This window comes from Sciurus vulgaris (genome assembly GCF_902686455.1).
Source record: "Sciurus vulgaris genome assembly, chromosome: 2".
Taxonomy (NCBI): domain Eukaryota; kingdom Metazoa; phylum Chordata; class Mammalia; order Rodentia; family Sciuridae; genus Sciurus; species Sciurus vulgaris.
Window position 1 is genome coordinate 1,784,774 of NC_136462.1, and position 23,741 is coordinate 1,808,514.

A 23,741-nucleotide genomic window follows, 5' to 3' on the forward strand; every position below is an offset into this window, starting at 1 on the left:
GAAGGTGAAAGGAAATTCCAGATAGGCACAGACAGACCCGCGGTAAAGGTCATGCTTCATGCCAAGTGGGGACTCGGCTCCACCACACAGAAAGAAGAGCCCGGGAGCTTGAGCACACAGAAACAGAAAACCACCTTCGTTTTCCTCTGACTCCTGAAAAGACGATCGATTGTTTCAAAGCAAAAATCAGAGTGGCATATTGTGGGGCTAAAATTGTGTGTAGGTGTGAGACTCCACAGTAGCGGAGAATGGCAGGCATGCAGGTCCCCACACCTGAGCAGCAAAGCAGCCTTGGGTCCAGCGCAGGCGGTGGGGTGCCATCCTGCCTCAGCTCAGTGGCTGAAGGAAGAACACAGAGATTCCAGAGCAGAAGGAGGGGTGCCACTATCTTGAAGCACCTCACTTCTTTAAAACTCACTGTGTGTGCCACCCCGAGACAGGCCCTGGGTGGGACCGGGGCTTCAGGAGCTGCAGGCACCCCTCCTCCCCCGGGAGCCTCCCGCCCCACACCAGAGCCCAGCACATCCCAGCGTCAGGGAGAGCCAAGGGCCAGGCAGGTTGGGCACAAAGGCCTCTGCCCCTCGTGCCCACAGCCCGGAGAGAGCAAGAGGAAGACGCGGGTGGGCCAGGTGGAGCCTGCCCTCCCCTGGGCCCCTGGGCTCCCACCCTGTGGTTTCCCTCGGAACCTCAGCTGCTTCCAAGAAGCAGGCGTTTACCCCTTAGCCTCCCACACAGCCTCTGTCCCTCAGTGTGGTGGGGTGGGTGGCCAGGATGGTCCTCTTGGGAGGGGCAGAACAGGCCAGGTTGGTCTCCCCAGACCTCACCCCCAGGCCCGCCATGCTGGAGCAGCCCCCACACCACCTGCCTCCATTCTGAGGTCTTCCAAGCTGTCTGGAAATCTCCCTGAGGGCACTAGGCCTCACAGAGCCCCACCCCTGAGCCCCCTGCACGGATGCCACTGAGGCTGGGTGTCCTGGGTAGAGAGGACGGGTCTGATGACTCTCCCCAGAGGCCTGGCACATCCCCCAGGACCCCACGCTGACAAGCCTGGCCCAATGGCCTGTGACCTCCCTGGGGGTGCATCTGGCCCTCCAGGACGCTCATAGTGGGAGGGAAGGCCTGCCCCAGCCAGGCCTGGGTCCACACCTGAGTGCGACACTGGCCACCCGGTCCCAGCCCAGCCCACACACAGCCCCCACCCCTTGGTGGCACATCCCCACCAGGCCCCCAGAGCTGAGCCCAGCAGCAGCAGGGGCCTTGCAAAGCCACGGGCCAGCTCTCACGGCTCCATACCAGCCTTCACTGGCTGGGTGCCCGACCCTTGTGCCTCCTGGATCCCTCAGCACACAACCGGGGGCCGGGGCTGCAGGATGCTCGGTCACCCGCCTCCAGCTACCAGCTCCAAGCCTGATGCAGGAACAAGGGTGGAAGCAGGGAAGGCCCTGGGCGTCCACATCTGGGGCACGAGGCCCGGAGCCTCGACTCCCCAGCTCTCTGCTCGCAGGGAGGGTGGCAAAGCCTGGCGCAGCTCCCTTTCCAGGGCAGCAGGACCTGAGGGGCAGGCAGGGACACTGCCGAGCCCTCACGTGGCTCCCACACGAGAGCCCTGCAGGGGAGGCCGGGACCAGGCTGTAGGGAGGGAGGGCCTCACCCAGAACATGCGTGTGCCTCCCTGCAAAGGGCCTCACCTGAGACCCCAGCACGGCTCAGTCGACTTCCCGAGAACAGAGAGAAAAGGGGACTTCCAGGGCCGGGGGTTCCCACCCCACTTTTAGCCGAGGGCCCTGAGGCCGAGCTCCCTCCCCCAGGCCCTATGGTCTGGGCATAGAACCAATGATGAGGTTTGCTAGCGATTCACGCCATCTGTCCAGGGACATGACAGATGGCTACAGATGGAGCTGGCCAGGCTGACCCCAAGAGCAACAGAGGACATCAGGTATCCCAGCACACAGGGAACCTCAATAGAAGGCTGGCCCAAACAGCAGGAAGGGACAGGCTACCAGGGCCACTGAGGGGGGAGGGGACACGGGGCCAACCTCCCAGCGTGGACCACGCCTCTTCACTGCGAGTCCCCGTTATCCCTTCCCTGAACTGGGGCTCAGGGAGTCAAACAGCCTACAGCCCAACCCAGGAAGACAGCACTGCCAAGCTGCTCCAGGCAGGGCTGAGCCAAGCCCAAGGCCGAGGTCAGGGTGTTCAGAGGCTGCCCCTGAACCAAGTGTGAATCTGCTTGGCAGCAGCTAGGACAAGATGTCACCAAGAGAGCAAGTGGCAGCAGGGCACTGTCCTGTGCTCAACTGCACAGCAGGCTGGCAGGAGCCCACAGCTGGCTTGAGCAGCTGGGCTGAGCAGAACTGGGCTGGGTTGTAAGAGTTGGTCCGGGCTGAGCTGGACAGAGCTGGGCACTGCCAGGCTGAGATGAGCTAGTGGTGCTGGGCTGGGCTGAACTGTCCTAGGCTAAGCTGGGTAGAATCGGGCTGGGAAGGGATGGACTGAGCAGCTGGGACCGAGCAGAGTTGCCCAGGGCTGAGTTAGATGGAGGTAGGCTGGACTGAGGTGCAAGGTCAGTACTGGACTGAACTAAACTGATATGGAGTGAGCTGGCTTGGCAGGAATGAGCTAAAACAGCTGTCCCAGGCTGAACTGGACTGAGCTGGGCTGAGCTGGGCTGAGCTGGGCTGGGATGAGCTGAGCTGAACTGAGCTGGACTAGGCTGGGCTGAGCTGGGGTGAGCTGAGCTGGGCTGGACTGAGTTGGGCTGAACTGGACTGAGCTGGGCTGAGCTGGACTGAGCTGGACTAGGCTGGGCTGGGCTGGGCTGAGCTGGACTGGGCTGAGCTGGACTGAGCTGAGCTGGGCTGGGCTTAGCTGAGCTGAGCTGGGCTGTGCTGGGCTGAGCTGGGCTGTGGTGGACTGAGCTGGGCTGAGCTGGACTGTTCTGGGCTGAGCTGGGTTGGGCTGGGCTGGGCTGGGCTGAACTTGGCTGAGCTGGGCTGAGCTGAGCTGGACTGAACTTGGCTGAGCTGGGCTGAGCTGGGCTGGGCTGGGCTGGGTTGGGCTGGGCTGGGCTGGACTGGGCTGAGCTGAGCTGGACTGGGCTGAGCTGAGCTGGACTGAACTGAACTGAGGTGGGCTGAGCTGGACTGAGCTGGACTGTTCTGGGCTGAGCTGGGCTGGGCTGAGCTGGGCTGGGCTGGGCTGGGCTGGGCTGAACTTGGCTGAGCTGGCCTGGGCTGAGCTGGACTGAGCTGGACTGTTCTGGGCTGAGCTGGGCTGGGCTGGGCTGAACTTGGCTGAGCTGGGCTGAGCTGAGCTGGGCTGGGCTGGACTGAGCTGAGCTGAGCTGGGCTGGACTGGGCTAGGCTGGGCTGAGCTGAGCTGAGCTGAGCTGAGCTGGACAGAGCTGGGCTGAGCTGAGCTGGGCTGAACATGGCTGAGCTGGGCTGAGCTGGGCTGAGCTGGGGTGGGCTGGGCTGGACTGAGCTGGACTGTTCTGGGCTGAGCTGGGCTGAGCTGAGCTGGGCTGAACTTGGCTGAGCTGGGCTGAGCTGGACTGGACTGGACTGGGATGGGCTGAACTGGGCTGGGTTGAGCTGAGCTGAGTTGGACTGAACTTGGCTGAGCTGGGCTGTGCTGGGCTGGGCTGGACTGTGCTGGACTGAGCTGAGCTGGGCTGGACTGAGTTAGGCTGGACTGAGCTGGACTGGACTGGGCTGAGCTGGGCTGAGCTGGACTGAGCTGGACTGAGCTGGGCTGAGCTGGGCTGAGCTGGGCTGGGCTGAGCTGAGGTGGGCTGTGCTGAGCTGAACTGAGCTTGGCTGAGCTGGGCTGAGCTGGACTGAGCTGGACTGAGCTGGGCTGAGCTGGACTGAGGTGGACTTAGCTGGGCTGGGCTGGGCTGGGCTGAGCTGGACTGAGCTGGACTGAGCTGGGCTGAGCTGGGCTGGACTGGGCTGAGCTGGACTGAGCTGAGCTGGGCTGTGCTGAGCTGGACTGAGCTGGGCTGAGCTGGACTGGGCTGGGCTGAGCTGGACTAAACTGGGCAGTGCTGGGCTGAGGGGCTGAGCTCCGCTCTGTTTTGCCAAGTGTGCTGATGTGGGGAAATGCACCCTCAAGTTGTTTGGTCTGGAGTGGTTCTGGCCGGCCTGGCACAAGGTCTTCTGCACCATGCTCGCCTAGACTGGGTGGGCAGAGTGGGGCACAGTGAAGCAGAGTGGACAGAGCTGAACTGGACGCTGGGCTTTGGGGGCCTAGAGCCGGCTTTCATACCAAGCCTAGCTGGGTGGGAGAGCCAGGGAGTGGTACAGAATGTGTCCTACCCGGAGTACCATGGGTAGGACTATGGTGGCCTCCGACGTGGCTTCTGTCCTCCTCCCTGCGGCGTCAAGGTCAGTTCTTCCCAACTTCTCTTAGGAGGTTGGCAGGGAGGCCAGGGAATCCTGGTCAGGCAGGCAAGGGCTGAGGTGTAGGGAGGACCAGACAGGGGCTCACATGTCCAAGGAGCCAAGGCCACCAACTTCTCAGAGCAGAGCGCGGGGGACGGGGGCCTTCATGGTAGGCCCACAATTCTGGAATGGGGCAGGGAGACGTGGGTAGTCCTGTGAAGACTCTGGTCCCTAGCCAATGGGGTCTACAGCTAGGGACAAAGCGGCAATCGGGAACTCCTGGGGCCTCTGTGTCCCTGGGCCCTGGGAGCGGGGTCTCTGGGTCCTCAGGACTGAGGGTGGGTAGGTCCTGGGAGCCCTTGAGGTGGGGCGCAGGGTTTCCAATGGCATCCTGGGCCTGGGACTTGGGGGGAAGAGGTGGAGTCCAAGAATGAGGACTGGGCCTATCCAAGCCTGGCCATCTGGCCCCGGGCTGGAGCGGGGTCCCCAGTGTGGACACGTGGTGGTCAGAGGCCATCTGGCCCCGGGCTGGAGCAGGTCCCCAGTGTGGACAGGTGGTGGCCTGGCCAGCCTGACCTGGACCTGTCCCACAGCCTCTGTGCAGAAGCCGTCTGTCTTCCCCTTGCAATCCTGCTGCAAGAGCGCCACCTCTGTGACACTGGGCTGTCTGGTCATGGGCTACTTCCCAGAGCCGGTAACTGTGACCTGGGACACAGGCTCCTTGAACGCAAGCACCCTGAACTTCCCCACCACCCAACTCAGCTCTGGGCTCCTGGCCAGAACCAGCCAGGTGACAGTCTCTGGCACCGGGGAGTGGGCCAGGAAGAGCTTCACCTGCAGTGTGGGCCACGCCCCATCCACACACCAGGCTAACAGGACCTTCCGAGGTGAGCAGACCCCGCGAGAGAACGCAGTCCCAGCAGCAGGGCCTTCCAGAGGTGCCTGGGGACCTGGGCCAGGTGCTGGGGCCTGGGGGAGGGGCGTGCCGCAGAGCGCACACTCACAGCTCACGCCTCTGCTCCAGCTTGCTTGTCCTCCAACTTCACCGGCCCCGATGTGACGCTCTTCCAATCATCCTGTGACCCCACTGGGTCCCGCTCCTTCATCCAGCTCTATTGCCTCATCTCTGGCTACACCCCAGGTGACCTCGTGGTCACTTGGCTGAAGGATGGGAAGCCACTCTCCGAAGTAGCCTCATCCACCGCCCCACCCAAGCAGGAAGGCAAGCTGGCCTCCACCCACAGCAAGATCAACGTCACCCAGGAAGACTGGATGTCCGAGAGCACCTTCTCCTGCCAGGTCTCCTCCCACGGCCTCACCTCCCGGGCCGACACCCAGAAGTGCCCAGGTGCGGCCCCTCCCGCCCTGACAGCTGGACCCCGGGGCAGAGGCAGCTAAGGTGGGTCTCATGCTCCCTCTCCCCTCTCCCCCCACAGATCACGAGCCACGAGGGATAAGCACCTACCTGATCCCACCCAGCCCGCTTGACCTGTATGTCCGCACGGCACCCAAGCTCACCTGTCTGGTGGTGGACCTGGAAAGCAAAGAGGGCGTGGAGGTGGTCTGGACCCGGGACAGCCAGAAGCCAGTGAGCCCAGACCCCTGGAAGGCCACCAAGCAGCCCAACGCCACATTCAGCATCACCTCCACCCTGCCAGTGGACGCCAAGGACTGGATCGATGGCGAGACCTACCGGTGCATGGTGAAGCACCCTGAACTGCCCAAGCCCATCATTCGGACCCTCGCCAAGGCCCCCGGTAGGTCACGGATCCAGGCAGGCGGGCAGGCCCCTAGTGGTCAGGAGGTTGTGCTGACCCCTGTTGTCCACAGGCAAGCGCATGGTCCCCAAGGTCCACGTGTTCCTGCCGCCCGAGGAGCCGGGGAGCCAGGACAAGCTCACCCTCACCTGCCTGGTCCAGAACTTCTTCCCCATGGACATCTCTGTGCAGTGGCTTCGCAATGGGCAGGTCCACAGGGACCAGCAGAGCACCACAGCACCCCTCCGGACCCACACTGCCCACCCCGCCTTCTTCCTCTTCAGCCGCCTGGAGGTCGCCAGGGCAGACTGGGCGCCAGGCAACACATTCACCTGCCGCGTGGTCCACGAGGCACTGCCCGGACGCAGGACCCTGGAGGAAACGGTGTCCAGGAGCCCTGGTAAATGACGCCTCCCTTTCTGCCTCTCCTCCCAGGCCTTGTCCAGCAGGGCGACGGGGCCAGCCAGACCTCTGGCCACTGTTGTAACGACACTGGGAACCACCCCAATAAACTCCACCAAGCCTGCTCACGGCTCTGGTGCCGTTCTTGGGGCGGGCAGGGCTGCAGGGCGGAATCACCTTCCTCGGAAGGAAGCCCCGGGTGCTGAGCGCCCGGGGCAGTGGGGCCCGCTTCTTGGCCGGGCGTGTGGGCGGCAGTCGACATCGGAGTGCACAGCCTGGAGGTCCTCAGGGTGGCAGACGAGCACCACACCCCCAGGCGACCCCTTCGACCCTCAGCCCCCTTCTGTGCCCACTCACCTCATGCCCTGACTGCCCCACCACGTGTTCACACTCTGCGTCGGCACCGTGTCCTCAGCCTTGCTGCCGACCTCACTCCACCCAAAGCCACCCGAGGGGACACCAGCCACACACACACATGTCCAGCCACAGGCCTGTGCCGTGCATGCCCGCACACCTGGGGCACCTCCAGCAGCACCTGCCCTGTCACTGGCCAGTGGGCAGCCCGGAATGTGCCACACCAGCTCACGCGGGCCTGTGCCGGCCTCCCATGGCTGCCTCCGGCCCAGACCACTCCAGGTCCCCCCTCCACACACCTGGGCCACTGGATCCAAGGCAGGAACCAAGGGCTCACACTGCAGCTGGGATGCCAGCGCCCCTCACAACCCCTCCTGAGGCCCTGGCTCCCCTGCCCACCCTCCCTGGCGGCCCCACCCCGCAGACAGGGCACAGATGGACACCACACCAGGGGTGTGAGCTCCACTGAGCAGCCCTGCTTCATCACAGCCCAGGGCAGGCTGCACGCCTGTCCCCAGGCCTGGAGGACGGGGTAGAGCCGGGCGGCGTGCACCTCAGGACTGCCAGGCCTGCCCACACAGGCAGCCGCAGGCAGCACCAGGGCTGGAGGGCAGGTGGCCCTCGGCCTGAGAAGAGCTCCACCCCAGGCTTGTGCCCAGAGGCGCAGCCAGGCAGGGAGCCCAGCGCCCCAGGGGCCACCCCAGGCCCACCCCAGCCCAGGCCAGGCTAAGACCGAGGGGAGGGCCGCTGACCTCAGGTGACCAGAGACAGGCAGGGGGCAGAGCAAATTGGAAAGGTCCCAGAGAGGCTGGTCCCATGCAAGACCAGGAGGACGCTCTGACCCCACAGCCTGGGCTTAGAGTGTACAGCTGGGCCAGCCCTCAGAGACGCGTCGCCGAGCCCTGGGGTCAGCACCTAGGAGCAGAGCTCAGAGCCCTTCCCGAGGGCCTGGCTTTCTCTGGCAAAGGGCCAACTATGGGCCTCCAGGAGCCAGGAGAGGTGGGGGAAATAGAGGGGAGAAACGGGCCAGCCTCCCAGGAGGCCTGGTGGGGCAGAGGACAGGAGTCAGGGTCAGGAGTCGGCGAGGCCCCGGGTCCCCGAGCTGCAAGCTGACGGTGGGCTTTGGGCCCCAGCCCTGGGAGCTGGCAGAGGGCTCTGCTGCAGGGCCTCAGGGGCTTTCCCCGGGCGGGAGGACTGACTGACCGGCCCCCCCAGAGCTGGACCTCCAGGAGCTGTGCGCGGAGGAGGCGGAGAGCGCGGAGCTGGACGAGCTGTGGAGCAGCACCTGCGTCTTCGTCTCCCTCTTCCTGCTCAGCCTGAGCTATGGCGCCACCATCACCCTCGTCAAGGTGGGGCCTGGCGCCCGGCGGGGGGGCCCAGAAGCCGCAGGCCAGCGCGGCCGCCCTCACGCACACGCTCTCCCCAGGCCAGGCGGGCCGTCTCTGCAGAGCTGCGGAGCACCCCCCCCCCCTCGGCGCTGCACAACCATGCCAACAGCCTCCAGCCCAGGGCCTTGCGCCTCGCAGCCCTGGCCTCCACGTCCGAGCCTCCCATGGCTGAGCTCTGCCCAGGCAGGAGGAGGGAGCAGACCAACCCCAGCAGGGCCAGAGCTGGGGCCCAACTGCCAGCGCACCAGAGTCCAGAAGGCTCCGCAGCCCCCAGGCTCCACCCCAGGGAGACCCACCGGCCCCAGACCCGACCCCATTCTGAGACCAGCCCAGAGCAGCACCCGGCAGCGAGGCGGGCGCCCACTGCCGGGGCTCGCCAGGCCCTCGGCCTTCAGGGTGGCGTCTGTTCTGAGCGAACACACTGAAGCCAAGGTCCCCACCCCTGCAGGCAGACACCCAGGGCCTGTCCCCGTCCCTGCAGAATGAGGCAGACAAGCCGTTCAGCCCCTGGGCTGGGCAGAGGGTCCCACAGCCAGGAAAGGGGAGCCCGCCGCCCACAGCCCGGCCACCTGCAGCCTGTCCTGTTCCCACCCCGGACTTCTTAGTAAACTCCTTCCCACGGCCCAGGTCTCCTGAGCGTGCTTCAGGGAAGTGTCTGTGCTACCAGGGGAGCCGGAGGCAGACACCCCGAGGAGGGCGAGGTCCAGAGGGAAGGGAGGGGCCAGTCAAGAAGCCCTCAACACCAGTCCCCTGGCCTGTCCACCCCTCTGGCCTGACCACACCTCTGGCCTGTCCACACCTCTGGCCTGTCCACCCCTCTGGCCTCCAGCCCAGACTCATGCCCCCTCCTCAGCAAGGTAAAGGCAGCAATCACCTGCCGTAGGCAAAACCAGAGGGGCCGATGGCCTGGTCAGAGCAGGCGTCAAGCCCTGGCCAGGGCTCAGATGCAAGTTGCTGGAGGCAACTGCCGTGTGGCCTCCCAGGACCTCAGTCCATCCACCCTGAGCGTACACCGGCAGGCCAATCCCACCCCTGCCCCCAGCCATCCCGCACACCCCTCTCGTGGCTGAGCAGTGCAGCGCGGTTAGCAAGGGCCGCGTAGAGCTGGCTGCTGTCCTTGGGAAGGACACCTGCGGGACAGGGAGACCAAGCAGGCACCAGGCACGGCCCAGGCAGGATGACGGCAGGGCCGTGCCCCTCCTCAGCGTGGCGGGCAGTGTCCTGGTTAGAGAAGTGCTGCGGATCTCTGTGAAGCCCAGCAGAAGTGGAGAACGCCTGTCCTCCCAGCTCCTCAGGAAGCCACAGCAAGAGCCACACAAGCCCAAGGCCAGCCTGACAACATGGCAAGACCCTGTATCAGATCAAACAGAGGCATGGTGTTTGCCTAGCAGGCATGAGGCCTGGTGTCAGACCCCCAGAACCACGAAAAAGCAGTGGGAATTATCCACGAACACGCACGACCAAGGGCAGGGTTCTCCAGAAACAAAGAGCACTCGGGAACCAATAAGAAACAAGAAAGATGAGCGCTGGGTCCCTCGCGGAAGGAAAAGTCCAGCAGCAATAACGTGAAGAAGAGCCCCGCAGGAGGACTCGAGGCGGGGCCCTGGCCCTGGACGAGGGCTGTGAACTATTTAGGCCATTTGGAGGCCAGCACCAAGCGCCCTTGTTATCAGCAGGGCAAGGGCCCTACAGGGAGACCTGCAGCAGGGTAGCAGGTCCAGAGTCCTGTGAACTCTGACCCAGGATGAAAATGGGCCTGCTGGGGCTGGCCAGGGCCCCAGTCCTCAGGCACTGTCCTCCCGCAGGACCCCTTGGAGCAGCCTAGCTGGGGAGCAACAGGCCTCGCGTGGGCAGCGAGTGGGACCAGGAGACAGGAGCTCGGGAGGCCCTCCCGAGGCAGGCGAGCTGCTCACAGCAGGGCCGAGGGCTTCCAAAGAGGCCAAGGCCACAGCCCGCTGGCTCTCCTTCCAGCCGGGCCCTCCTCCCGTGCACTGGATCCAGAGCGTCCCACAGGAGAGCCAGAGTCTTCTTTCTTCCTTTCTTTTTTTATTAAGATCTTTTGTTTTTACGGACTGCCTTTGGATTCATTGTACACAAATGGGTACGACTTTTCATTCCATGTGCACAATGTAGATTCACACCATTCATGTACTCACACATGTACACAGGGTAATGCTGTCTCATTCTACCATCTTTCTGTCCCCCACCCCCTCCCACCCCATTTTCCTCTACACCATCCAAAGTTCCTCCATTCTTCTCTCCCCCACCACCTCCCTCAGTATACATCATCATCCACTTACCAGAGAAAACATTCGGTGTTTGGTTTTTTGGACTTGGCCTATTTCACTTAGCATGATATTTTCCAATTATAGCATTTATCATCAAATGCTATAATTTTATTCTCCTTTACAGCTGAGTAATATCCCATTGAGTATATATACCACAGTTTCTTTATCCATTCATCAATTGAAGGGCATCTAGGTTGGTTCCACAATCTAGCTATTGTGAATTGAGCTGCTATGAACATTGATGTGGCTACATCATTGTGGTATGCTGATTTTAAGTACTAACTCAACTCAAAATGGATCAAGGATCTAGGAATTAGACCTGAGACCCTTCCCCAAATAGAAGAAAATGTAGGCCCGAATCTACATCACGTTGGCTTAGGATCAGACTTCCTTAACAAGACCCCCATATCACAAGAAATAAAAGTAAAAATCAATAAGTGGAATAGAGTCAAACTAAAAAGCTTTTTCTCAGGAAAGGATACAATCAATAAAGTGAAAAGAGAGCCTACAGGGTGGGAGGAAATCTTTCCACACACACTCAGTCAGAGCACTCATCTCCAAAGTTTATAAAGAACTTAAAAACCTTTACACCCACAATACAAAGAACCCAATCAATAAAGGGGTCAAGGAAATGGGCAGACACCTCACGGCAGAAGATGTACAGGTGATCAACAAACATGAAAAAGTGCTCATCATCCCTAGTAATTAGAGAAATGCAAATTAAAACCACCCTAAGATTTCATCTAACTCCAATTAGAATGACTATTATCAAGAACACAAGCAATAATAAGTGTTGATGTGGATGTGGGGGAAAAGGCACACTCGTACATTGCTGGTGGAGTTGCAAATTGGTGCAGCCACTCTGGAAAGCAGTATGGAGATTCCTCAGAAAGCTTGGAATGGACCCACCATTTGACCCAGCTATCCCACTCCTCAGTTTATACCCAGAGGACTTAAAATCAGTGTCTTCTTTCTGACTGATGCCCAGAGCATGAGACCCCACAGGCCCCAGGATGTGGGCAACACATGCCCGCCGCATGGGCCCCTGTGTGCTGGCCACTGTCACAGAGCACAACTCCATCCCGCAGGCTTGGAGGAAGTGCAGCCAGGCCCCGCTCCAGAGCCCCCAGGGAGCCCACCACCCAGGCCCCGCTCCAGAGCCCAAGTCCCTGACTCCTGAGACAAGAGGACACCTCGCCGGGCCCCTCCTCTTTCCTCTCTCCCTGGCTCCCACGGGGGCTGGGTGGTGGCCCGCAAGAGGCACACTCAGGTCCTCGACCCCATGTCTTGCTTAGTTGGAAGAAGGGCCTCTACAGATGCCATCAGGGTCAGTGGGCCCTGAATCCAGTGACAAGTGTCCTTTCAAGAGACAGAAGAGGAAACCAGTCACAGAGAGGGCGAAGGCAGAGCCAACACCCAGCACCCACATTCCCTGGAGATGAAGATGCTGAAAACGAAGGCTGGCACCGTGCCAGATCCTGACAATGGGGCCAGGGAAGGACACGTGGGTCACCTGGGAGAATGTGACAGACTCAGCCACGCCCAGCGCTGCCAGAGCGCCAGGACCCACAGAGACCCTTCTGTGGGAGCTGGGTGACGCCACCTCGTTGCTGGTCTAGCACCACGGGTGCTTCCAACCCCTGTGCACCCTCCTGGTGGCCTCAACCCGGTCCTCCTGGCCCTGACAGGCCCCCGGGTGTGGGCTGCACTCCTTCCCCGAGATCTCTGCAGGGTCTCCAGTGACTCCAGCTGGAGAAGCCCTGAGCTCAAAGGGAAGGGGCTGGGGGGGTCTCTGGGAGGTGACTGGATCAACACGGTGACGCCAACCAGGGGACCCAACAGGATGGCCGTCCATGAGCCAGGAAGCCGCCCTCAGGATGACCATTGATGGTGGACCTTTAGCCACCAGAACTGCAACAAGTGACTGTGTTGAGGAAGCTGCCTCATCGGTGGGGTCTCTGTGACAGCCGCCAAAGCCACTGAGACAGGCAGCCAGTGTCCCCCACAGACAGCCACAAGCTCCCGGGTCGGCAGAAACCTCGAACCAGGCCAGGCTCTCCTCCCAGGACGCCAAGCGCCTCCCCACCACCTCCCGCTCCCCCAAATGACCGCACAGCCAGAGGACCTTCCATTTACCCCCACTTCCCAAGACCCTGCCTATGAAGGGCCTCCAGCCCCACCAAACCCCCAGAAGAGCGGGCTCTCCGGCCCCAGGGCCCACGCCACCTGACGCCCACCGCGCCGAGTTCTTCCCAGAGGCCTCCCTGGCTTCAGCCCCCTGGCCACCCTGCACATGGGGCTCAAGCCCCACTGGCCCTCATTGCCCCTCTTCTGGCACCTCTGGCCTCTGTGTATCTCGGTCCCTCCTTCCCAGCACTGGGCCGGTCATGTAGAGCCCTCGTCCCACCGTGGCTCTGGGGTCACAGAGCCACACACACCTGTCCCCACCACAGCCAGACCACAGACCAGACATGACGTGGAGACGAGCGGCCGCGATGCGGAGGTGGGGCAGGAAGTGGGTGAGTGACCCCACGGGGGCCAGACAGAGCCACGCAGCCCCTCCCCACCGGCCCCTCAGCACCCAGCCTGCCCCGGCCCTGGGCAGAGGGTCCAGAGTGGGGCAGGGCTGCTGAGGACATGCAGCCCTCCAGGCTGGGCCTGGACCCTAGTGCAGCCCCCTGCAGCAGGCAGGCAATCGCTCTGAGGGTGGACTGCAGCCCAAAGCCACTAGGCCAAGAGGGGCCTGCTCGTCTAGGGAGGGGGCCCAGCACCCTAAGCAGGGGCTCTGACACCCCATGGCCTCCTGTCCTCCTCAGACACGGAACAGCAAAGCCAGGCCTGGGCGCTCCTAGGAACACGGCTCAGAGAACAGGCTCAAGACCACGAAGGTGAGGGGGGAGGCGCCAGAGGACCACGGAGCAGGGTGTGGACATGGGTAGGAAGAAGCTGGGGGCTGCAGGCTGAGATGGCAGCTCAGATCAGAACTGGGATGCATCCAAGTCTCCTGGGAAGAACAAGAGTTTTACAGGCTGAGCTGAGCAGAGAGGCATGAGGGGATGAGAGGGGCCTGGCTGGTCCACACCTGTCTGCTGGGTTGGGCTGAGTTGGGTTAAGCTGAGCAGGACTTAACTAGGCTGGGCTGAGCTGGCTGAGTTGGGTTAAGCTGAGCAGGACTTAACTAGGCTGGGCTGGACTGGGCTGAACTGAGTTAGCTGGGCTGAGCTGGTTAGGTCAGGCTGGGCTGGGCTGAACTGGGCTGAGCTAGACTAAGCTGAGCTGGCTGGGTTGAGCTGGGCTGGACTGAACTAGGCTGAGCTGAGCAGGGCTGAGCTGGGCTCTGGGCTAAGCTGGGCTGAGCTGGGCTGGACTGAGCTGAGCTGAACAGGGCTGAGCTGGATTGGGCTCTGAGCTGGGCTGAGCTGGGCTGAGCTGGACTGAGCTGAGCTGGACTGAGCTGGGCTGAGCTGGGCTGAGCTGGGCTGAGCTGAGCAGGGCTGAGATGGATTGGGCTCTGAGCTGGGCTGAGCTGGGCTGAGCAGAGCAGGGCTGAGCTGGATTGGGCTCTGAGCTGGGCTGAGCTGGGCTGAGCTGAGCAGGGCTGAGCTGGATTGGGCTCTGAGCTGGGCTGAGCTGGACTGAGCTGAGCTGGACTGAGCTGGGCTGAGCTGGGCTGAGCTGGGCTGGACTGAACTGGTCTGAGCTGAGCAGGGCTGAGCTGGATTGGGCTCTGAGCAGGGCTGAGCTGGGCTGAGCTGGGCTGAGCTGGGCTGAGCTGAGCAGGGCTGAGCTGGATTGGGCTCTGAGCTGGGCTGAGCTGGACTGAGCTGAGCTGGACTGAGCTGGGCTGAGCTGGGCTGAGCTGGGCTGAGCTGAGCAGGGCTGAGATGGATTGGGCTCTGAGCTGGGCTGAGCTGGGCTGAGCTGAGCAGGGCTGAGCTGGATTGGGCTCTGAGCTGGGCTGAGCTGGACTGAGCTGAGCTGGACTGAGCTGGGCTGAGCTGGGCTGAGCAGGGCTGGACTGAACTGGTCTGAGCTGAGCAGGGCTGAGCTGGATTGGGCTCTGAGCAGGGCTGAGCTGGACTGAGCTGAGCTGGACTGAGGTGGGCTGAGCTGGGCTGAGCTGAGCAGGGCTGAGCTGGATTGGGCTCTGAGCTGGGCTGAGCTGGGCTGAGCTGAGCAGGGCTGAGCTGGGCTGAGCTGGGCTGGACTGAGCTGGGCTGAGCTGAGCAGGGTTGAGCTGGACTGAGCTGAGCTGGACTGAGGTGGGCTGAGCTGGGCTGAGCTGAGCAGGGCTGAGCTGGGCTGATCTGGGCTGAGCTGAGCAGGGCTGAGCTGGATTGGGCTCTGAGCTGGGCTGAGCTGGACTGAGCTGAGCAGGGCTGAGCTGGATTGGGCTCTGAGCTGGGCTGAGCTGAGCAGGGCTGAGCTGGGCTGAGCTGGGCTGAGCTGAGCAGGGCTGAGCTGGATTGGGCTCTGAGCTGGGCTGAGCTGAGCAGGGCTGAGCTGGGCTGAGCTGGGCTGAGCTGAGCAGGGCTGAGCTGGATTGGGCTCTGAGCTGGGCTGAGCTGGGCTGGACTGAGCTGGGCAGAGCTGGGCTGAGCTGAGCAGGGCTGAGCTGAGCAGAGCTGAGCTGAACTGAACAGGGCTGAGCTGGATTGGGCTCTGAGCTGGGCTGAGCTGGACTGAGCTGAGCAGGGCTGAGTTGGATTGGGCTCTGAGCTGGGCTGAGCTGAGCAGGGCTGAGCTGGGCTGAGCTGGGCTGAGCTGAGCAGGGCTGAGCTGGATTGGGCTCTGAGCTGGGCTGAGCTGAGCAGGGCTGAGCTGGGCTGAGCTGGGCTGAGCTGAGCAGGGCTGAGCTGGATTGGGCTCTGAGCTGGGCTGAGCTGGGCTGGACTGAGCTGGGCAGAGCTGGGCTGAGCTGAGCAGGGCTGAGCTGAGCAGAGCTGAGCTGAACTGAACAGGGCTGAGCTGGATTGGGCTCTGAGCTGGGCTGAGCTGGACTGAGCTGAGCAGGGCTGAGTTGGATTGGGCTCTGAGCTGGGCTGAGCTGAGCAGGGCTGAGCTGGGCTGAGCTGGGCTGAGCTGAGCAGGGCTGAGCTGGATTGGGCTCTGAGCTGGGCTGAGCTGGACTGAGCTGAGCAGGGCTGAGCTGGATTGGGCTCTGAGCTGGGCTGAGCTGAGCAGGGCTGAGCTGGGCTGAGCTGGGCTGAGCTGAGCAGGGCTGAGCTGGATTGGGCTCTGAGCTGGGCTGAGCTGGGCTGGACTGAGCTGGGCAGAGCTGGGCTGAGCTGAGCAGGGCTGAGCTGAGCAGAGCTGAGCTGAACTGAACAGGGCTGAGCTGGATTGGGCTCTGAGCTGGGCTGAGCTGAGTAGGGCTGAGCTGGATTGGGCTCTGAGCTGGGCTGAGCTGAGCAGGGCTGAGCTGGGCTGAGTTGGGCTGGGCTGAGCTGAGCAGGGCTGAGCTGGGTTGGGCAAGGTTGAGCTGAGCTGGGCTGAGCTGGGCTGAGCTGGATTGGGCTCTGAGCTGGGCTGGGCTGGGCTGAGCAGGGCTGAGCTGGATTGGGCTCTGAGCTGGGCTGGGCTGGGCTGAGCAGGGCTGGGCTGGGCTGAGCTGAGCTGAGCTGGATTGGGCTCTGAGCTGGGCTGAGCTGGGTTGGGCTGGGTTGAGCTGGACTGAACTGGGTCAAGCTGGGCCAAATAGGCTAAACTGGGCTTAGCTGGACTGAGTGGGGCATAACTGTGATAGACTGAACTAAGCCAGACAAACTGAGCTGGGCTAGCTGAGATGAGCCAGCTTAGGCTGAGCTGAATTAGCCTGAGTTGTACTGGGTTGGGCTGAACAGGTCTCAGCTGCATTGAGATGAGCTGATCCGAACTGGGTTGGGCTGGGCAGAGCTGGGCTGAGCTGAGCTGGGATGGGCTGAAGTTGGGTGGGCTGAGCTCGACTTTGAAGAGTTGAGCTAGACTGAGCTTGCCAGGCTGAACTGGGCTGATCTGGGCTGAGCTAGACTAAGCTGCGCAAAGCTGAGCTGGAGTGAACTGGGCTGTGTTGAGCTGAGCTGGGTCAAGATGAGCTGAACCAGCCCGAGCTTACTAGATTAGCTTGACTAAACTGGACTGCACAGCGCTGATCTCTATGGGGCTGAGCTGAGCTGATCAGGGCTGAGGTGGCAGAACCCAGCTGGACTAGGCTGAGCTGGGTTAAGCCAGGTTGGACTAGGCTGAGCTGATCTATCCTGAAGGGGTGTACTGGGTTGGGCTAGGCTGGGCTGGGCTGAGAATAGCTGACCTGAGATGGCAGAACCAGACTGAACTGGGCTGACCTGAGCTAACCTGGGTTAGACTGGGCTGAGCTGAGCAGAGCTGAGTTGAGCTGGAATGAGGCTGGGCTGGGCTGAGCTGAGCTAACTGGGCTGAGCTGGGACGAGGCTGGGCTTTGCAGGGCCAGACTGGCCTGAAGCTAGTTGGTGCATCCTAGTCCAGGTTCTCTGGACTCAGTGCAGCTGACGAGGAGTCTACAGGCTGCGTATAGATCAACCCCTGGGTCCAGCCAAACTGTCCCTTCCCTTTTTGGAGCATGGGGGCCATAAAGTTCAGGGTGCAGCCAGGATACTCTTCTCCCTTTCCTTATTGCCCTGAAATTCAGATGGCCAGTGAGCAGTGTAATCCCTGTGTTCTGGTCCTGTCCAGGCAGAAGCCCCACTCCGCATTTGGGTCTCTGGCCTTGAAACACATGTGGGTCGTGGGAGTCTTCTGCTGCTCGCTGGGGGCTGAGGTGGCGTTGGTGGCGTGGTGGGTCATGGGCCTGCAACCCTGCAGGAGAAGTGTGAGGCTTGCTTCAACTGCAAGGCAGCTCTGTGCCTGCCTGGGCTTCCAGTCTTGACCCCCCACCCCCAGGGGAGAGAGCTTGGCTAGGCCGCTGCCCAAAGCGGGAGTGAGGTCTGGGGAGCCAAGTTCGGAAAGGACATCTTGCCGTCTGTGCAGAGGCCCTGCCTGGGGCCTGGCTGGGTCCTTGTGCAGGCCTGGTCTGAGGGTCAGGTTCTGAAGCAGTGAGGCCTTGGCTGGCTCCAGTCCCAGGCTCATAGCATGGAAGCCATGTGACCTAGGCAGTCCCAAGCCACCTCTGAGTCAGGTGTCTCTGGAGTAAAGGAGCAGGCCTGGTCCTGTCCTCAGCATTTCTCTGGAGGTGGGGGGTTGAGGGCCAGCCACCTCACAGCATGTCCCGTGTTCCAGAGCCCATGACCAAGCCCAGAGTCTTCCCGCTGAGTGCCCTTCGGGCCGAGTCAGATAACCAAGTGATCCTCGGCTGCCTGGTTCAGGACTTCTTCCCTTCGGGGCCTGTGAACGTGACCTGGAGCAAGAGTGGAGAGGATGTGACCGTCATTAACTTCCCGCCTGCCCAGGCCACAGGGGGCCTGTACACCATGAGCAGCCAGCTGACCTTGCCAGCCTCCCAGTGCCCAGAGGACACGTCCCTGACATGCTACGTGCAGCACACCTCAAACCCCACCCAGGACGTGGCCGTGCCCTGCAAAGGTCAGAGGGCGCGCTGGAGCGGGGTCCCCGTCCTGCCCTGATCCAGCACCTGGACCTGTGTTCCCCACTGAGGTCCCCCCTTGGGGAGATCCAGGATCCATGAGAGTGGACTGCCTGGCTAGACCCCAAGGGGTGGCCACAGATGGGCCAGGAGGAGGCCAAGGCTCAAGGATGGGGACAGAGAAGGGGCAGGAGGGGTGTGCTGACCTGACAGTGCCTTTCTCTCAGATGAAAGGCCGAACCTATGCACATGTGGCCAACCCCACCTGTCCCTGCACCGGCCGGCTCTTGAGGACCTGCTCTTGGGCTCTGACGCCAAACTCACGTGCACACTGAGTGGCCTGAGGAACCCGGAAGGGGCCATCTTCACCTGGCAGCCCTCGGGCGGGAAGGACGCCATCCAGAAGTCCCCTGAGCGTGACTCCTGTGGCTGTTTCAGTGTGTCCAGCATCCTGCCAGGTTGTGCCGAGCCCTGGAACCGCGGGCAGGTCTTCACGTGCACAGCCACGCATCCTGAGTCCAGCAATGCGCTGACCGCCACCATCAGCAAAGCCTCAGGTGGGCACCGCCCCCTCCTGCGAGGCTCAGCCTGGAGCCCACCTCCTCCCTCACCGGCTCAGCAGCCGCAGCCCCACTTTACAGAGGGAGCCAAGGAGGGTGGCCGCCCAGGACAGGCCCAGGGTGCCCAGCAAGGGAATGACTCAGACCCCTGACCCAGCTCTCTGTCCTCCAGAGAACACCTTCCGGCCCCAGGTCCACCTGCTGCCGCCGCCGTCGGAGGAGCTGGCCCTGAACGAGCTGGTGTCACTGACGTGCCTGGTGCGGGGCTTCAGCCCCGAGGACGTGCTGGTGCGCTGGCTGCATGGGAACCAGGAGCTGCCCAGCAGCGATTACCTGACCTGGAGTCCCCTGAAGGAGCCCGAGCAGGGCCCCACCACCTTCGCCGTGACCAGTGTGCTGCGTGTGACGGCTGCGTCCTGGAAGCAGGGGGACAACTTCTCCTGTATGGTGGGCCACGAGACCCTGCCCATGGCCTTCACCCAAAAGACCATCGACCGCCAGTCGGGTAAACCCACCCATGTCAACGTGTCTGTGATCATGGCGGAGGCTGATGGCACCTGCTACTGAGCCGCCCCTGCCCCAGCCCTTGAATAAACTCCGTGCTCGCCGCAGCAGCCCGCGCCTTCGTCCGTCCTGGGGTCCGCAGAACACCGGGAGGGGCTGGGGCCCAGGGAGGGGAGAGTGCCCACTGCCCGGAGCCTCTGGGGGCCTCGGGCACCACAGAGGCCTCCCACCCAGAGGGCGTGTGAGCGTGTGCGCTGTGCCAGGGCGTGTGGAGGAGGAGTGGGGCGGAAGGTCCCGAGTGGGCAGGGCCGCCGCCTGGTTCTTCCAGTGCTGCTCTGTGGGCGGCCAGGAAGACAGAGGGAGAGAGGAGCAGCCTGCCGGGAACAAGGCTGGCGAGGGAGTTGTGCAGTGGCACGGGAGGAGCCAGTTCCCGGCCCACTCTGCCCTCAGCGCGTCCCTCTCAGGCCAGCGAGGTACGGCCAGGCAGGACAGAGGACAGGCCCTGACCCACAGAGAGGAGCCATCCTGTGGCAGGCCTGCGCCCCCGCGCCACACACTGACCTGTGCACATGCATGTGCAGGCACACGCATGCACACACACGCGCACACACACTCTCACACCCATGCACACATGCACACACACATGCACGCACACACACGCACACACATGCACACACACGCACACACACACGCACACACACTCTCATGCTCATACTCTGCTGACCATGCAGGTGCAGGAAGTACACAGCCACGCTCACTCCAGGAAAGCAAGGGGAGGCCCCTTCCAAGCCCCCAGCACTCCCCAGGCCAGGTTCCAGACCCCAGGCCTCTCCTGGCCTCCCTGTGTGTCCAGCCATGCGCAGCTCAAAAACAATCCCACAGACCCCTCCCAGGCAGCACCTGCTCCCTGCCCGGCCCCCGGACCCAAGTCTCCCTTCCCTTTTGGAACCCAAGTATGACTCAAACCACAGACAGGGCAGGCCACGGCCAAGGAAGGCTCGGGCAGACCAGAGACCTCTCCCACACAGGCCTCTGACGCCCTCCGAGGCTGCCGGGGCTCCCAAGAGCAGAGCGAGCCCAGTCCCACCGCCCTGTGGGGAGCGGGCCCCAGGATGCCCACAAGGGGGCAGCGGGGCCTCCGCTCACTTCTCAGCGCTCTCAGAGCCTCCTCAGGGCCAAGGAGAAGTGGAGGAGAGTCCACACCCCAGACTCTGCCACCCTTTGACGAGGTCCAGTCTCCACAGACAATAGGGAGGACGACAGGCATTCCAGCCACCCCAAGGGGCCAGGGAAGGATCCCAAAAAAGGGCTTTCTAGAGAGAAGGGGAAAGAGAAGAAATGGACACATAAAGGGCTGAACCAGCAGAGGGAGAGCGGACAGTCAAGCAGAGGCTTGTGGGACAGGTGGTTCATGGATGGCGGTAGGTAGGTGGGTCGGGGCTGAGTAGAAGGTGGCTTTATAGATGGGTGGATGGACAAGTGGGTTATGTAGCCCCATGAATGGACGGACAGATGGAGAGATGGATGGATGGATGATGGCCTGGTGGATGGATGAATGGATGGATGGATGGATGGATGGAAGGACAGAAGGACAGATGGATGGACAGAAGGACGGATGGATGGATGGATGGATGGGTGATAACTGATTGGATGGTGGGTCAATGGAAGAATGAATGTATAGAAGAATGAATGGACAGATAGAGGCTAGCTGCTAGCTATGTGGATGGACAGAAGAATGGATAGAAGGAAAGATGAATGACTGGGTGTATCAGCAGATGGCAGGCATGCCCACCCCCTTTTGACGTGAGCGATCTATACCAGGACCCTGACAACTGCAGGGCTACCTATGCTGGTGGCCTTCATAGGCCCTTGCCAGTGGTGCCTCTGGCTCATTTCCTGGGAAGGCAGCAGAGGCCTGTGTCACGCTCATCCAGCCTGCGGTACTGACCTGACCCCAAACTCTTTGTTGACCCAGATCCCCTCAAGAGTATGTCTGGGCCTCTCCAGCTCCAGGACCTAGACCCAGCCAGCCAAGAAGCCTGGCTTGGTGAGGGCCATGGAGTGCTGCACAGGGTGAAGACCCAGGAGGCCTTGGGGTGCTCTCCTGGAGCCCAGGACGGTATTCACCCTCCTGCCCACCAGGTCTCGTGCCTGCAGTCCTGAGACACAGATCGTGTGGGCCTCCCAAGGTCCCAGACCTTCACCTGGGGCCCTGCCTCTTTGTCATCTCTGAGCACATCTCAGACCCAAAACAGGGAACCACCTGCCACCAGGGCCAGACCCGAGGGGGTATAGGAAGGAAGGCCTTGGCCCAGGCCCTCACCCACGGGGTCTGGACCTACGGGCCCTCTGTGTCTTGCAGACTGTCAGGAGCCGCTCCCCTACATGGTGCTGGACCAACCGCAGGATGTCCTGGAGGAGGAGGTCCCGGGTGCCAGCCTGTGGCCCACCACCATCACCCTCCTCACCCTCTTCCTGCTGAGCCTGTTCTACAGCACAGCATTGACCGTGACAACCGTGCGGGGCCCACCTGGCAGTAAAGAGGGCCCTCAGTACTGAGGAGGAGACTGCAGGCCCAGGTGGGGTGCAGGAGGGAGTTGGTGGGCCAACGTGGGGGGTGTGCTCAGTCCCGTGGAATGGAGCAGATCACCTGTTCCCACCAGATGGGGCTCCGCTCTCCCAGGAAGTGGGTCCCTTCACACACTGAAAACATGGGCGGGGGGGAGGTCCCCACACACAGTGACTTCAAGATTTAGCCCCGTCTTGTGAGCCAAGCCAGGATGGTCAGGGGCATTGACAAGGACCTGCCCACCTCAGGCCCCACTCTGGCCCCTCTTGTCCTTGCAGGTGGAAAGTGTGCAGACACCCTCTACATGTCAAGCTGAGCCCTGCATGAGGCCACTCTCACCCACACTCATGAGCTTCCCCCACAATAAATTGGTGCCAAATGCGGACATTCTCAGACTCTCGAAGGCAAACATTCTCAGACGAGCGGGGGGCCGGGGGAGTGTGGTGGCACCATACTGAAGCACGCCTATCTCTTAATAGGGGGTGTCGGGCAGGATGACAGAGTGGCCCTTGTCCCGTGTCTGAGACAGGACCTGGTCTCACGTGAGGCTGAGGCCAAAGGTTGAATACTGGCTTCACCAAGTGATAGGGTCCAAGAAGACTCCTCAGAGCTGCGGCCAGGTCCCTGAACATGATCCCTAAGCGCTGGTCCTAATCACTGACCCTGCTTCCTCTGGACACTTGGCCAGGCTTGTGGACACCAAGAGTGGGTCCTGAACACTGATCCCTGGTCCTGAACAAGCAGCCTTCATCCTGAGTACTGAGGCCTAGTCCTGATAACTGGGCACTGGGAAGCTCACTAACCACTGGTACTGAATCATTAGCCTTGGTCCTGAGCACTGGGGACTGACTCTTATCACAAGACCCCGATCCTGTTCCAAATCGTAAGACCCTGATCCTGATTCCGAGCCTGGGTCTCTATCACTGGGACTCAATCCAGAACCAGGGCACCCTGGCTGTGATCGCTGGGGCTGGTCCTGATCGCTGGAGCGTGGTACCGACGCAGTAGGCCTTCATGCTGATCACGGAACATGTCTGAGGACAGGCACACACGGACCACTGAGCCCCGGGCCTGAACAGTCAGCCTGGCCCTGACCCGGGGCTCTGCTTATCACCCTAAGGAGCAGTTCTATTCTCTGAGCCCTGGTCCTCACCACAGGACCCTGGCCCTGGTCACTGGGCCCTTATCCTCATCACTGGGTTCTGTTCTGACAACTGAGCCCTGTTGCAGATCTCTGGGCCCTGTTCCTGGTCAGTGGGCCCTGGTCCTGGTCAGTGGACCCTGTTCCTGGTCAGTGGGCCCTGTTCCTGGTCAGTGGGCCCTGTTCCTGGTCAGTGGACCCTGTTCCTGGTCAGTGGGCCCTGTTCCTGGTCACTGGACCCTGGTCCTGGTCACTGGACCCTGTTCCTGGACACTGGGCTCTGGTCTTGATTATAGGACACTAGTTCTAACACCTGGGTGTTGGTATGAACCCTGGGCCCTGGTCCTGGTCACTCAGCCCTGGTCCTGATCACTGGGCTCAGGTCCTGGTCATTCAGCTCTGGCCCTGATCACTGGGCTGTGGTCCTGCTCACTGAGCCCTGGTCCTAGTCACTGGGCCTTTTTTCTAGTCACTGAGCCCTTGTCCTGGTCACCAGGCCCTTGTTCTGATCACTGGGTCCTGGTTTCAATCACCAGGCCCTGGTCTTGGTCACTGAGCCCTAGTCCTTATCACTGGGCCATTGTGCTGGTCACTGAGCCCTGGTCCTGGTCACTGGCCCTGGTCCTGGCCCTTGAGTCCTGGACCTTCCTCTCAAGTCCATTTACCTGAGGCCCACACAGGCATCACTCTGCCTTGGGGTCCTGTTTCCGTCTACCGCACCCCAATTCCACCAGGAAGACCGCACAGGAGAAGGAAGAGTCTCCGTGGAGCCCACAGACCCTCCTTCTTCACACACTGTGTGTGGGTGGGGCAAGGGTCCTTTGCTCTTCCAGTCCTTCCAGGCCAGGGGATGTGT

At 62.0% G+C, this 23,741-nt stretch overlaps 2 gene segments (V, D, J or C); both read left to right on the forward strand.

The window, feature by feature from the left end:
• The window catches only part of LOC306653293 (immunoglobulin alpha-2 heavy chain-like), a 460,569-nt gene extending 441,287 nt beyond the window's left edge, over positions 1-19,282 (forward strand). Inside the window, exons 4-6 of the C gene segment in view lie at positions 17,808-18,110; positions 18,339-18,668; positions 18,844-19,282.
• Positions 3,992-6,658, forward strand: LOC306653295 (immunoglobulin heavy constant epsilon-like). The segment is given in 5 exons: positions 3,992-4,388; positions 4,979-5,272; positions 5,410-5,733; positions 5,822-6,142; positions 6,216-6,658.
• Positions 19,283-23,741: the final 4,459 nt, after the last annotated feature.